Consider the following 14,060-nt stretch of genomic DNA (forward strand, 5'->3'; position numbering starts at 1 on the left):
TATGGGTGTGTTTTTGAAGAAATAAAGTAAACTTAAAATATCTCAGCCACAGAATGGAACACAATTTCAAAACTACAGGCATCATACTTGCAAGGCTTGCAATGCAAGCACACACGACTAGTTTATATATAATGTAAAATAGGATGGTTTTTGAAGAGTTATACGAAATATGAATAAAATATGGAATTATAAAGGAAAATTCAAGGTACTGCGTAGCCTAGTGGTTAGCGTGGTAGTCTCATAGCCAGAAGGTTATTCAATGCTTGCCTGGATGTTGTATTTTTCTTTTTTTGGATTATTTTAAAATTTTTTTTTTTTATTTTGTTTAAATTTTGTGTTTCATTTTTTTTTTAATATATAACAGAATGTTATATTTAAAGGTTAAAGAAAATTTCCAAAAAAATATTCTTATAATAGTTTGGAAAAATTCGCAAAAATTTTAAGTATATAAATATGTATGTATGTATATTTTTTTTTAAAGCTTCCTGAGTAATTTTTTGTAAGCTTTCTATATGAATTTAATAATATTCAAAACTGTAGAATATATAGAAATAAATTTTAAACGCATAATTATTAAATCATGGGAGTAAACATACAAAAATTAATTTTTCAAATAAAGAATAGGTTTAGTCAAAAACAAAATAATAATTTATGTATGTAAAAATATATGTATGTATGTATATATGAATACATGTGTGTAAGTATTATATATGAATGGATCAGAATTGAAGATTTTAAAATTTTTCGTTCCAACATATGAACGTATGTACATATGAATGTATTAGAATCGAAAATTTTGAAATTTTGCTGTTGGAAAAATTATAAATAAAATTATAAATGCAAACATACATAATTATGAATGGATACCTGTTTTTTTTAAACTGTGGGTAAACATATAGGATTGAATTTTTCAAATAAAGAAAAGGTTTAGTCAAAAACAAAATAACAATTTATGTATGTAAAAATATATGTATGTATGAATATATGAATATATGTGTGTATGTATATTTGAATGGATTAGAATTGAAGATTTTAAAATTTTTCGTTCCAACATATGAACGTATGTACATATGAATGTATTAGAATCGAAAATTAAAAAAGAAACAAAAACAAAATAATAATTTATGTATGTAAAAATATATGTATGTATGAATATATGAATATATGTGTGTATGTATATTTGAATGGATTAGAATTGAAGATTTTAAAATTTTTCGTTCCAACATATGAACGTATGTACATATGAATGTATTAGAATCGAAAATTAAAAAAGAAACAAAAACAAAATAATAATTTATGTATGTAAAAATACATGTATGTATGAATATATGAATATATGTGTGTATGTATATATGAATGGATTAGAATTGAAGATTTTAAAATTTTTCGTTCCAACATATGAACGTATGTACATATGAATGTATTAGAATCGAAAATTAAAAAAGAAACAAAAACAAAATAATAATTTATGTATGTAAAAATATATGTATGTATGAATATATGAAAATATGTGTGTATGTACATATGAATGTATTAGAATCGAAAATTTTGAAATTTTGCTGTTGGAAAAATTATAAATAAAATTATAAATGCAAACATACATACATAATTATGAATGGATACCTGTTTTTTTTAAACTGTGGGTAAACATATAGGATTGAATTTTAAACATAAAGAAAAGGTTTAGTCCAAAACAAAATAATAATTTATGTATGTAAAAATATGTGTATGAATGTATATATGAATATATGTGTGTATGTATATATGAATGGATTAGAATTGAAGATTTTAAAATTTTTCGTTCCAACATATGAACGTATGTACATATGAATGTATTAGAATCGAAAATTTTGAAATTTTGCTGTTGGAAAAATTATAAATAAAATTATAAATGCAAACATACATACATAATTATGAATGGATACCTGTTTTTTTTTAAACTGTGGGTAAACATATAGGATTGAATTTTAAACATAAAGAAAAGGTTTAGTCCAAAACAAAATAATAATTTATGTATGTAAAAATATGTGTATGAATGTATATATGAATATATGTGTGTATGTATATATGAATGGATTAGAATTGAAGATTTTAAAATTTTCGTTCCAACATATGAACGTATGTACATATGAATGTATTAGTATCGAAAATTTTGAAATTTTGCTGTTGGAAAAATTATAAATAAAATTATAAATGCAAACATACATACATAATTATGAATGGATACCTTTTTTTTTTAAACTGTGGGTAAACATATAGGATTGAATTTTAAACATAAAGAAAAGGTTTAGTCAAAAACAAAATAATAATTTATGTACATATGTAAAAATATATGTATGTTTGCATATATGAATATATGTGTGTATGTATATATGAATGGATTGGAATTTAGCATTTTTTACAGGTTTTCGCTCGAACAATAAAAATAAAATTTTAGGTAGATACATACGTACATACATAAATTGTGTATGTATATTTTTTTAAAGCTTGCTGACGAAACATAATATTCAAAACAATAACAAATGAAGTATTAATATTCAGTTGCCACAAAACATCTGATGTCTTTTATAAAATCTGACATTTAAGTTTATTTCGATTTTTCGAAATTAAAATATATGTGAGATCATTGCATTTTCAAATATTGTTTATTTCTCGGTTTGTGTTCCTAATAATAAAAATAACGTAAAACGTATCATTTATTTCTTGGTTTGTGTTTCTAATTATAAAACGTATAAAAGAAAAACGTGCTTTTGTTATACAAAAATTTTTTCAGAAAATCTTAAAATAGAGCTATTTCGGGGCTAAAAAGTTCCAATGTCAGATTTTTCTGGGACCCTCTAGGCAAAACTCTACCTAATGCCCTTTGTCCCATGTCTCTAGCCCTTCTAGAAGTACCCGTACTTTTTACTACCTGAGAAGTAGCTATATATATATAATGTAAAATAGGATGGTTTTTGAAGAGTTATACGAAATATGAATAAAATATAGAATTATAAAGGAAAATTCAAGGTACTGCGTAGCCTAGTGGTTAGCGTGGTAGTCTCATAGCCAGAAGGTTATTGGATCAATGCTTGCCTGGATGTTGTATTTTTCTTTTTTTGGATTATTTTAAAATTTTTTTTTTTTATTTTGTTTAAATTTTGTGTTTTATTTTTTTTTAATATATAACAGAATGTTATATAAAAGTTTAAAGAAAATTTCCAAAAAAATATTCTTATAATAGTTTGGAAAAATTCGCAAAAATTTTAAGTACATAAATATGTATGTATTTTTTTTTAAAGCTTCCTGAATTTTTTTTAAGCTTTCTATATGAATTTAATAATATTCAAAACTGTAGAATATATAGAAATAAATTTTAAACGCATAATTATTAAATCATGGGAGTAAACATACAAAAATTAATTTTTCAAATAAAGAAAAGGTTTAGTCAAAACAAAATAATAATTTATGTATGTAAAAATATATGTATGTATGAATATATGAATATATGTGTGTATGTATATTTGAATGGATTAGAATTGAAGATTTTAAAATTTTTCGTTCCAACATATGAACGTATGTACATATGAATGTATTAGAATCGAAAATTAAAAAAGAAACAAAAACAAAATAATAATTTATGTATGTAAAAATATATGTATGTATGAATATATGAATATATGTGTGTATGTATATTTGAATGGATTAGAATTGAAGATTTTAAAATTTTTCGTTCCAACTTATGAACGTATGTACATATGAATGTATTAGAATCGAAAATTAAAAAAGAAACAAAAACAAAATAATAATTTATGTATGTAAAAATATATGTATGTATGAATATATGAATATATGTGTGTATGTATATATGAATGGATTAGAATTGAAGATTTTAAAATTTTTCGTTCCAACATATGAACGTATGTACATATGAATGTATTAGAATCGAAAATTTTGAAATTTTGCTATTGGAAAAATTATAAATAAAATTATAAATGCAAACATACATACATAATTATGAATGGATACCTGTTTTTTTTAAACTGTGGGTAAACATATAGGATTGAATTTTAAACATAAAGAAAAGGTTTAGTCAAAAACAAAATAATAATTTATGTACATATGTAAAAATATATGTATGTTTGCATATATGAATATATGTGTGTATGTATATATGAATGGATTGGAATTTAGCATTTTTTACAGGTTTTCGCTCGAACAATAAAAATAAAATTTTAGATAGATACATACGTACATACATAAATTGTGTATGTATATTTTTTTAAAGCTTGCTGACGAAACATAATATTCAAAACAATAACAAATGAAGTATTAATATTCAGTTGCCACAAAACATCTGATGTCTTTTATAAAATCTGACATTTAAGTTTATTTCGATTTTTCGAAATTAAAATATATGTGAGATCATTGCATTTTCAAATATTATTTATTTCTCGGTTTGTGTTCCTAATAATAAAAATAACGTAAAACGTATCATTTATTTCTTGGTTTGTGTTTCTAATTATAAAACGTATAAAAGAAAAACGTGCTTTTGTTATACAAAAATTTTTTCAGAAAATCTTAAAATAGAGCTATTTCGGGGCTAAAAAGTTCCAATGTCAGATTTTTCTGGGACCCTGGAGGCAAAACTCTACCTAATGCCCTTTGTCCCATGTCTCTAGCCCTTCTAGAAGTACCCGTACTTTTTACTACCTGAGAAGTAGCTATATATATATAATGAGACGATGTCACTTTTGTATATGTAGGATTGAATGTGTACAGCTGTATGAAATAATATTTTCTGTGTATAGGTATAATATACGAATTTATTCTAGTATGTATGTATAATTCTGATGATTCATATCATTGAAAAAAATATTTTGGGTATTCGTACAATAAATAAAAATAAAAGAGTAGTGTAGAGTAAGAAAATGTATGAATAATTTTCATTCTATGAACCCTTCATTGCTGGGTACGAATGGAAAATATATGAAGATCATTACTTAGAGTTTTGCGTAACCGCTTTTTTATGCAGATTTTTTATATTATTAGGAATAAAATATTATGTTTGTATGTAGGTACATTTTATCAAGTTAATTTCGCTGTAAATTGAATTAAATTTGTATTAAAAAATTAAAAATTTTTTTTTTTTTATATACATATATGGTTTTTTAAAGTTTCTAATGGCGCCCTGCTTTTTGTCGCCCACTGCAATGCATACTTTGCATATATGAACCGTTCGCCTCTGTTCGTAGGTAAGCAATTTTATAGTACAAAAAAAGTTTTTTCACAGTCCTTGCCGTACTTTTTCCAAAACCAGCTAATTGGACCATCTTGACGATTGGGCAGAAAAAAATTGTTGTTTGCTTCCATCATCCTCTACAGATAATCAATCCATTTGCTTTTTATATGGTCCCTAAATGTTTGTAAATTTTTATCAACACTGACGGCAGATATATTTAAAGTGTCATTAAATCTTTAAAATAAGTTATATAAAATAGTATAGACAGTGGATCTTTTTTTCAATAAAAACTTTAACACCTAATCTAGTTTTGCCATGGTAGTGGACATTTTTCGGCGCGTCATGAAGATATGTACAATTTAAGATTCTCATATACAGCCCGATCTCTGAAGCGAGATAGCACATAAGTACATAAAACTGACCGTTTTTTAAATGAACAGGAAACTGAAGGATGAGTGACTGGCCGTGTATCAGAAGCTCTTTTTAGTGCCAAGCTACTTCTTGAGAGCTAATATAGCGGAAACTTAAGAACAGCAATATTTTGTCATAATTGACAATGTTTGTCGGATCATTATTAGAGTCAATTTGCTTGCCAATTCATGACTTTTGAGAATATGTTTGATTGCTTTGGACGAGGCTCAAAGTAAAAATATATTTTGGAAAAACAATTATATATATGTACGTTATAAACGTAACTTGGTTGAAATAAGTTCAACGTAAGCATTGTATTTTAATATCAAAAAGATTTTTAAGAAACTATATAACGATTATCGATAGAAACTTTTACAATTCTTGTTTCAGGTGTCGTATTTTGAAGGCGCCTTTATTTATGAAAAATTTCTTTAGATATGTCGATTACATTGCAGAATGACTTTGGAAATTCTTTGGTGCACTTGTCATGAGCAATATACACACATTTTGGAATAAAATTTACGAGTGGTCCGTGAATGATATGTTTCATAACTATGTCGTGTAAGTGAGAATGTGCAATTTTATTTGGAATTTGAGTTGAAATAATTTTCTCAATTTTTCTCATCTGTTTTGATAAGTTCTTCTGCTTTCACTTTAGGCTTTGCCCGATGCACGTAAACGTAATAAAAGTTGTTCTGATTCTAAATGCGTAAAATTGTAGAACTGTGATTGTTTTTCGTATGGCTGTGGAACTGTTTCTAATGTGTGGCATATTTTTTGTCCAATAAAAATAGCAGGTAGGGAAGAAAAGAGAATATATCATTGGATCTAAATGTTTTGATAAAAAGTTAATTCTTCCACAGAACTCCTTCCAGGAAAATATCTGCTGCTCTTATCTATTGGAATTTGTATTTTCTCAGGTAATCCTTATATGCGACACAATAAGATGATACACTACCGACTTGCCGTGTTGAATTTACTTCTGCATTTTTTCCAAAGAGCATTTAACTCATCGGACAACCATTGTGGGTTTCCTTTCCCTCCCAACCGAGTTAGCGGACACGGCACCTTAGAGGCGCCATTCATGTCCCTGGTAAAAATGCAGATCATACTGTCTAGTCTCCCACTTGTCTCACAACTTAGTTTTAGTAAGTCTCTGAACTTTGACCAACCAGTTCGTTTGCGGTTTCTGAAAGTCAAGGGAGCATTGATTATCAGTTCGAATTCTTTATAACAATGGTCAGAAAAGGAGTGATCTTCTGACATTCAGTTCGTGACCAAAGGAACAAAGATGTTCGAAACAAAAGTTATATCCAAAGCCTGTTGCCTATTTTTAGTAATAAAAGTTCTGACATTCAGTTCGTGACCAAAGGAACAAAGATGTTCGAAACAAAAGTTATATCTATAGCCTGTTGCCTATTTTTAGTAATAAAAGTGGACACTTTACACAATATAAAGTTATTACTCAAAATAAGTTTCAGAAGTGACTCACCTCTCATATGTATCTGAGCTTCCCCAAATCACGTGATGCGCATTGGAATCGTTTCCAATAATCAGACCGATTCGGAGAGATTGAGTCTTCTCCACCAAGTCCTTCACATCTGCAGGCAGAAGCATACATTGGAAGTCGAGAGGCAAGTACACTGACGCCAGCCAAGTGATGATGCCACCACCTTCAATTTTGACTACAGTCAAATCTTAAATGCTGCAGCGAGATAATAGAAAAGCATTTAAGTTACTTTTGATAAGTATGCTTAAATGCTAAAAATGATCTTACCTTTTCGCTGCCCTCACTATAAAACTGCTTGTATTCTGTCGTCCTCGTCCCGCAGAATACAAACTGTCATCTCTGCCCCTGCTACCCAGGGTATCTGGACCAAAACTATATCTTCTCCGCCCCATGGTAAGCGGAGGAACAGAGCAGCTGAAACTGCTTTAGAGTGGTGGAGGTTGATCTGAGTTACACGAACATCCAGCAGCGTCTTTTTTGCTGGCCTTTTGCAGCCGTAGATCGGTTGCAATACGTTAACGTCCGTCAGTCCCTCTTCATACAGCATTTCTGCTTCTGACGAGAGTGGGGATTGATCAGAGAATCGCACACTTTCCGAATCTTTCTAAAGCTCGTTCTGTTTATGGACTCCCCCCACTCTCGTGTCAGTTTTTTACACTTTAAGGGTTATAGAGAAGAACCCCTAAATAAGGAGGAGCCTCTGCTTCTCCAAAGGTGACAGAGACTCGCTGTTTATTATTATGAGGTGCTGCCGGGAGTCGCTCGTTTTATCTTCATACTTTACCAGCCGCCAGTTGGCTGTTAAAAAGTTGGGATTGCACAATGTGATCATATCCAGGATGATATCAGAGTTCGACGGTTCAGCTGAGATCTTACCACGAGCTTGCGGTCTGCTTGGGATTCGATTTATAAGTAAAAGAAGAAAACATAATAAAATCTTAAAATAAGATTTGTAGATTTGCAGGTTTTTGGAGCACTGTAAATTTAAAGTGAAACATGTGCATACGCACATAATGATTTATTACGTTTATAATGATTTATTCCATATTACGGACGTCATATGTGAACATATGAATGTTTCAATTCGTTTATTTTCTCTTCTTTTCAAGTTTCTGAAAAAAGAAAAAAAGAAAACCAAAATTTTATGAAGACAGAAAAACAAAAAATTTATTTTTAATTCGACAATTTAATTTCAATATTCAAAATTTGGTTCTACTTTCCAGCAAAGTTTGATCATTTCTTAAATTCAGTTTAAACAATTAATATAAATTTGAATAACAACGAGAAAAAAAGTAGAGTTGACTTTGTCAACTCTGTGATACCCGTACGAATTTGTTGTCCTATGTGCGAATAACTAATGTGCCATAACTAACTATGGGGCAGACTATGACTTTAAGTTGCCGTATTACCATATTAATTTATGCAAAATTTCAGTACTATGTGTTTTTCAAAATACTGGTTGTGCCAAACTACTATTGTTGTTGTATGGCAGCTACCAGAAAGAGCCAAGAAATTTTAGCGAATTTTATCAAGCACATCGGCCCTACTAATATATTCACTTGTGTGAAATCTCAATATCACAGCTTTTATAGTTTCTGAGATATAGCCAAATAACTTTTGAAGTTGTATGGCAGGTACCAGAAGGAGCCAAGTAATTTCAACGACTTTTATGAGACACATTGGCCCTACTAATATATTCGTTCGTGTGAAATTTCAATACCATAGCTTTAATAGTTTCTGAAATATAGTCAAATAACTTTTGAAGTTGTATGGCAGGTACCAGAAGGAGCCAAGTGATTTCAACGACTTTTATGAGACACATTGGCCCTATTAATATATTCGTTTGTGTGAAATTTCAATACCACAACTTTTATAGTTTCTGAGATATAGCCAAATAAATTTTGAAGTTGTATGGCAGCTACCCGAACCGGTACCCCGATCACGTCCAATTTAAATAGGGTTCTGGCACTTACTACAATAAATCATTTGTGAAAATTTGGTGAACTTAGCTCAATTAGTTTTTGAGTTATCGTTGGGACGGACGGACGGACGGACGGACGGACGGACGGACGGACGGACAGACGGACGGACGGACGGACAGACAAAGCTAAATCAACTCAGAATTTGACGCTGATCAAAAACATACACTTGAGTCTATATCTAACACCGTTATTTCTTAGCGTTACAAACGGTAAGGCAAATTTAGTATACCCTTCGAACATACATTCGTACGGGTATAATAATTGGGTAGATTTTATTCATCCGAGTACAACTCAGTTACAAAATGATGTGATTAGTGATCAAAACTAAAATTCAGAATCGGTTTTAATATTTAATTGATTTATTATCTTAATATATAAATAAGAACTGGGGCCTGTAATTCCGGGGTAAAAATTTCAGTTTTGCGTTGGAAAGAAACGAAAAAAAACGATGTTATGTACATGAAAAAAGAATGCATCAATTGAACGACAACAATTTCACTTTTTTATATATTATTATTTTACACTCATCCGCACAAATTTTTTGATTCTATTTTGCAAAGAGAAAAAATAAACTTTTGAAAACACAGACGATTGACATAATTTTTAGTTATTTTTCATTCTTTTCTTATAACCTTATCTAACCCTCTGGGTCACTTTCATTCGAAATATACGAAAATACAGGCAAAAGTCAATAGTCAATATAATTTTTCAAAATCATGTGGCAGTATACAGCAAAATCACTCAATATAATTTTGTCCAGCACCCATGCATACGTACTTTTATACTCCGTTTTACAAAATAATTTTATTATGCCAATTCAACTGAAGTAGATTGTTGTAGATCTTACACTAAACTTGACCATTTCTATTTGTTTTGTTTTGCTTGCGTGCTGTTATAACATATGTACAGATGTACAAAATTTGCCTTTGCGCATGTGCTTTTGCTAAATAAAAAAGAAATTTCAGTTCCTTTCTCATTTCCATATAATGTTGAAAACCGCTCAAAAAAAAAAGAGGAAAAATAAATTTAAATACAAAAGTATTGTACAAAAGTACGTGCGCAAATGCAAATATACATAACGTGAGAGATCAAAACAAATAGAAAAAGTCACGGGTTGTTTTGAGACTACAATAAACTTCATTCCTTAATTGTTAGCACTTCTCCAAAATCATTAAAAGCAAGAGTGCGTTTTAGTTGGACTCTCATTGAGTCAGTTCGTCCGTCCATGTACATGTTTACAAAACTTTTACACCTACTTGAACTCTAAAAAAACAAAATAGCTGCTAAAATTTACCGTTACCTAAAACCTGTTTTTTCCAAATTTTTGATATTGTTTTTCTTCTAAACCAAAAGGTTCAAGAGTCTGAAATTTAGCAGCTTTTAGACACTAATAACTAGTTCATTTCGATACAATAAATTTTTTTCCACATCCTTCATCAAAAAGAATGCTTCAAAAGTAGAAGCAAGGCACTTCCTTTGAAGTTAGGAAGGGTTTTTTTCTTATGGAACTCTTGCGTATTTTTTACTACAAAGAAAAAAAGTTAAATTTTTGTGTTCCCTTTTGAGTCCCTCAAAGTTAGTTTTTTTAAATTAATATTTTTAAAAACTTGAAGTCTTTACAAAAGTTGTAGAAGGGACAAATAAAAAATTGATAATAATTTTTTTCAGAATGGAAAAATGGTGTTATGTAATATTTAAAAAAGTACAATTGTTTTAAAACTTTAAATTTAATAAACTATAAAAAATTCTAAATGTGGCGTCCTTTAATTTAATACTTAATAATTTTTGTATAGCCTGGTGTAGGAGAATTAAAATAATGTTCTTTAACTTTTTACCAACGTTTCGATTTATTTTCAAATCTTCATCAGGGTTTAAATAATAGTTTGATATGATAGTAATGTTTTTTACAATATTTTATACATTTCTTATATGTATACTTACTTTAAGTTATTGAACAAATTTTAATTTTTTATTAACATAATTGATACCACTCTCAGTAGGTTTAATCATTAAATTTAATTAAAATTTTAAAAATCGTGAACTATTTTTATTTTAATAAATAACATATAAGTAAATAAATAAATAAATTAACACAAATAGTAAATGGGACAAAACCAGAAATAAAATATCACAAATCAGCTGTTTGTTGTTTTGATCTATTTCTTACTATGTTGGGGTTACCACTTGTTTTAAATTTTTGGAACTTCGTGATTATAGATTTATAAAACGAATTTAAGTTTTTTGTATCTGTTTTGTATTTTTCTATTACATACATATTATGTGCTATTTTCATACCCTGCACTTCGTGGAGAGTATATTAACTTTGGTATGGAGTTTGTAGCTACTTGAAGGAGTTATATGCGTTATGGAACAATATATATATTCTTGCTTAACGTAACATTTTGCGTTGATTGTTTAAATTAATATTTTTGCAATTATAATTTTTATTATTTATATTTTTCTTTCTAGTTTAATTTGGAGTGGTTTTATCACTTTTGGTTGATTTATTTAATTTTTTTAATGGCTAAATTTAAATTTTTAATTAAATTGTAATATTTATTTAATTACTACTTTAATTTTTTATATATTTAATTCTATTTAATATTATAAAGATGCGTTAATTTTCCTTAGTTAACTTTTCTTAAAGTTAAATACAATATGAAGGACGACTTGTATCTCCAGCCCTTGCAAGTTATTCTAGTAGCGGTTGAGTTGCTGAATCCTTTTTAGACGTGGACTTTAGTACTCATAAACGTCCTACTACGGTATAACATTCAACACTTTTCTTTTTACATCTTAGCATGGTTTGCTTCAATTTCTTTTTTGATATTCCCTCAGATTTCCACAATGATCGTACTTTTAGTGGGTGAACCGTGATTTAGTTCCTTTTCTTTTTAACTTTTTTCGAATTTTCACAATTTCGCGATTAGACACGTTGAACGATAGGTATTAAACTGCATTAACTCGAATTATAAATTAAGTTTGATCAAACCAATGGTTTGTATTGTTGCAGTTTTCCCTTCAACGAATGAAAATACTGCTTTTAATTATTATACTCTATGCATACTTACTACACTATTAAAATTATTTTCATTTATGTACGAAACTATTTCTAGGATTGCATACATTTAGGATGAAGTAGTTTAAAATTCTGTACTTGTGAATAATTTTATTACAGGCCAATTTTTTTTCTTGTCTCTATTCATTCTCTATTTTTTGTCAATCATTTAAAGACAAAAACACTGCATTTGCAGGTGAAAATGCTTTTATCTATAGTGGGAAGAGTTATAATATAATTATTGAAAGTACCAATTATGATGTGGACATTATCAGAGTTTGATTTGCTGTACTTAAGCTGATTATTAGCGGAAAAACGAAACATGAATTTTCGTATTTATTTTCTCCCTACTATTAATTATTATTTATTTTGTCATTCTTCGAAATCCCTTTTAATACCTTGGTTTGCTGTTAGACTCCAAACTTCATTGGTCAGCTCATAATCTTTACCTCAAGCACCACCTTCAAGCAGTTTTACAACATATATATCATGTTAGTTTATATAGCTCAAGCGATATTCCATTAATGGTGTATTATGCATTTTTCCATTCTAAGTTTCTATATAGTACACTATGTTGAGGTGTTGTACAACAAAATTTCAACTTTTCTGTAAATATACGCAGCAAAGTTTAAATATTTTCAAAAAATTCTTCAATGGTTGATAATTTTTCCGAAATATATTTTTTTTTTTACCGACCGTATTGTGTATACAGTAGGTTATGTGATGGCAACAAATTTTGTATATCGAGTTTTCGGTGGGAATGCACTTCTCCATAGTAGGAAATTGTAAGTAAACTATTTTTAGCAACCTGTCAGTCTGTCCGTCTGTCGGTCTCTCGGTTTGTCGGTCTGTCGGTCGGTCGGTCTGTCGGTCTGTGTGTGTCCGCGTGTATCTCCAGTTCGAGTGAACCGATTTTGCGTGTAAGTTTATTTCGACTGTGGCACGGATTGATCAACTTTTGGGATATATCAGGCCTCGGGAACTGCACTTTTTAGCGGGCCTGTTTTACTTTTTTGACCATTTTGAAGAAAATATTCGACCGATTTACTTGAAACTTCATATATAAGCCTTGCTCGACCGTCCGCGAAACTTCCTAACTGGACGTTTATTACGGGCTGAATATACTTATTTATTTTATTTTATTCATTTATTTATTTCTCTGAAGAGCAAGGTCTGCTCGTATAGAGTGTACAATGTTTAATTACATAACATACCATTATTTTTGTATAAAATTGCATAATAAATAAGTTAAATTTAAAATTAAGAACAAATGGCAAAACAAAATAAAAAAAAAAAAAAAAATAAACAATTAAGATAAGAAAAATAAATTACAGTATTACAAAATGTTTGTTTTTCTATAGAGATACATATACGTATAGTTAATACAGAGAAAAAAAAATTCTATAAAAGTTAAAAGTTTCAAATAGTTATTAAATAATAAGAAAAAGAATAAGAAACATTCAATTGATTAGAGAATTAATTGAGGACAAATTAGATTTATCTATTTATTTGGAAGCAATCTCGGATGTTAGTTGCATTATTAACCAAGATGAGTTATTAGATGTACGATTTTAAATGAAATTTGAATGATTTATTTTTTATTGTTTTCATCCACGTAGGAATTTTATTGTATTCTGATACAGCAGCATTATATATTTTACTGGATCCACCCTTGTCTGTTCTGTAGTTTGTAGCAGTTCTTGTTGGATAGCTGTGGATCTGGGTTCCTTGTGTAAAGTGAGTGTTTGTTAAGATGTGTTTTTGTAAAATATTGTGTATATATTCAATTTGTAGCAGTTTTAGTTGACGTTTGACATGAATCAGATTAAGCTTTTCATATAATTGGTCAGATGATGTTCTTAATGGTAATTCATATAA

General features: G+C 28.8%; 1 protein-coding gene across 5 annotated transcripts in view; it reads left to right on the plus strand.

The window, feature by feature from the left end:
- The window catches only part of LOC129616016 (zwei Ig domain protein zig-8), a 158,823-nt gene that overhangs the window by 47,594 nt on the left and 97,169 nt on the right, over positions 1-14,060 (plus strand). The window contains exon 1 of one of the 5 annotated variants that reach the window (XM_055531438.1): positions 6,107-6,193. The exons of the other annotated variants lie outside the window; for them this stretch is intronic. The gene's annotated coding sequence lies outside the window, so the exon portion shown is untranslated. Of the gene's footprint in view, positions 1-6,106; positions 6,194-14,060 lie in introns of those variants that run through there. 5 annotated transcript variants of the gene reach the window in all.

Source organism: Condylostylus longicornis, unplaced genomic scaffold, assembly GCF_029603195.1.
Source record: "Condylostylus longicornis isolate FDR11 unplaced genomic scaffold, ASM2960319v2 ptg000157l, whole genome shotgun sequence".
Taxonomy (NCBI): domain Eukaryota; kingdom Metazoa; phylum Arthropoda; class Insecta; order Diptera; family Dolichopodidae; genus Condylostylus; species Condylostylus longicornis.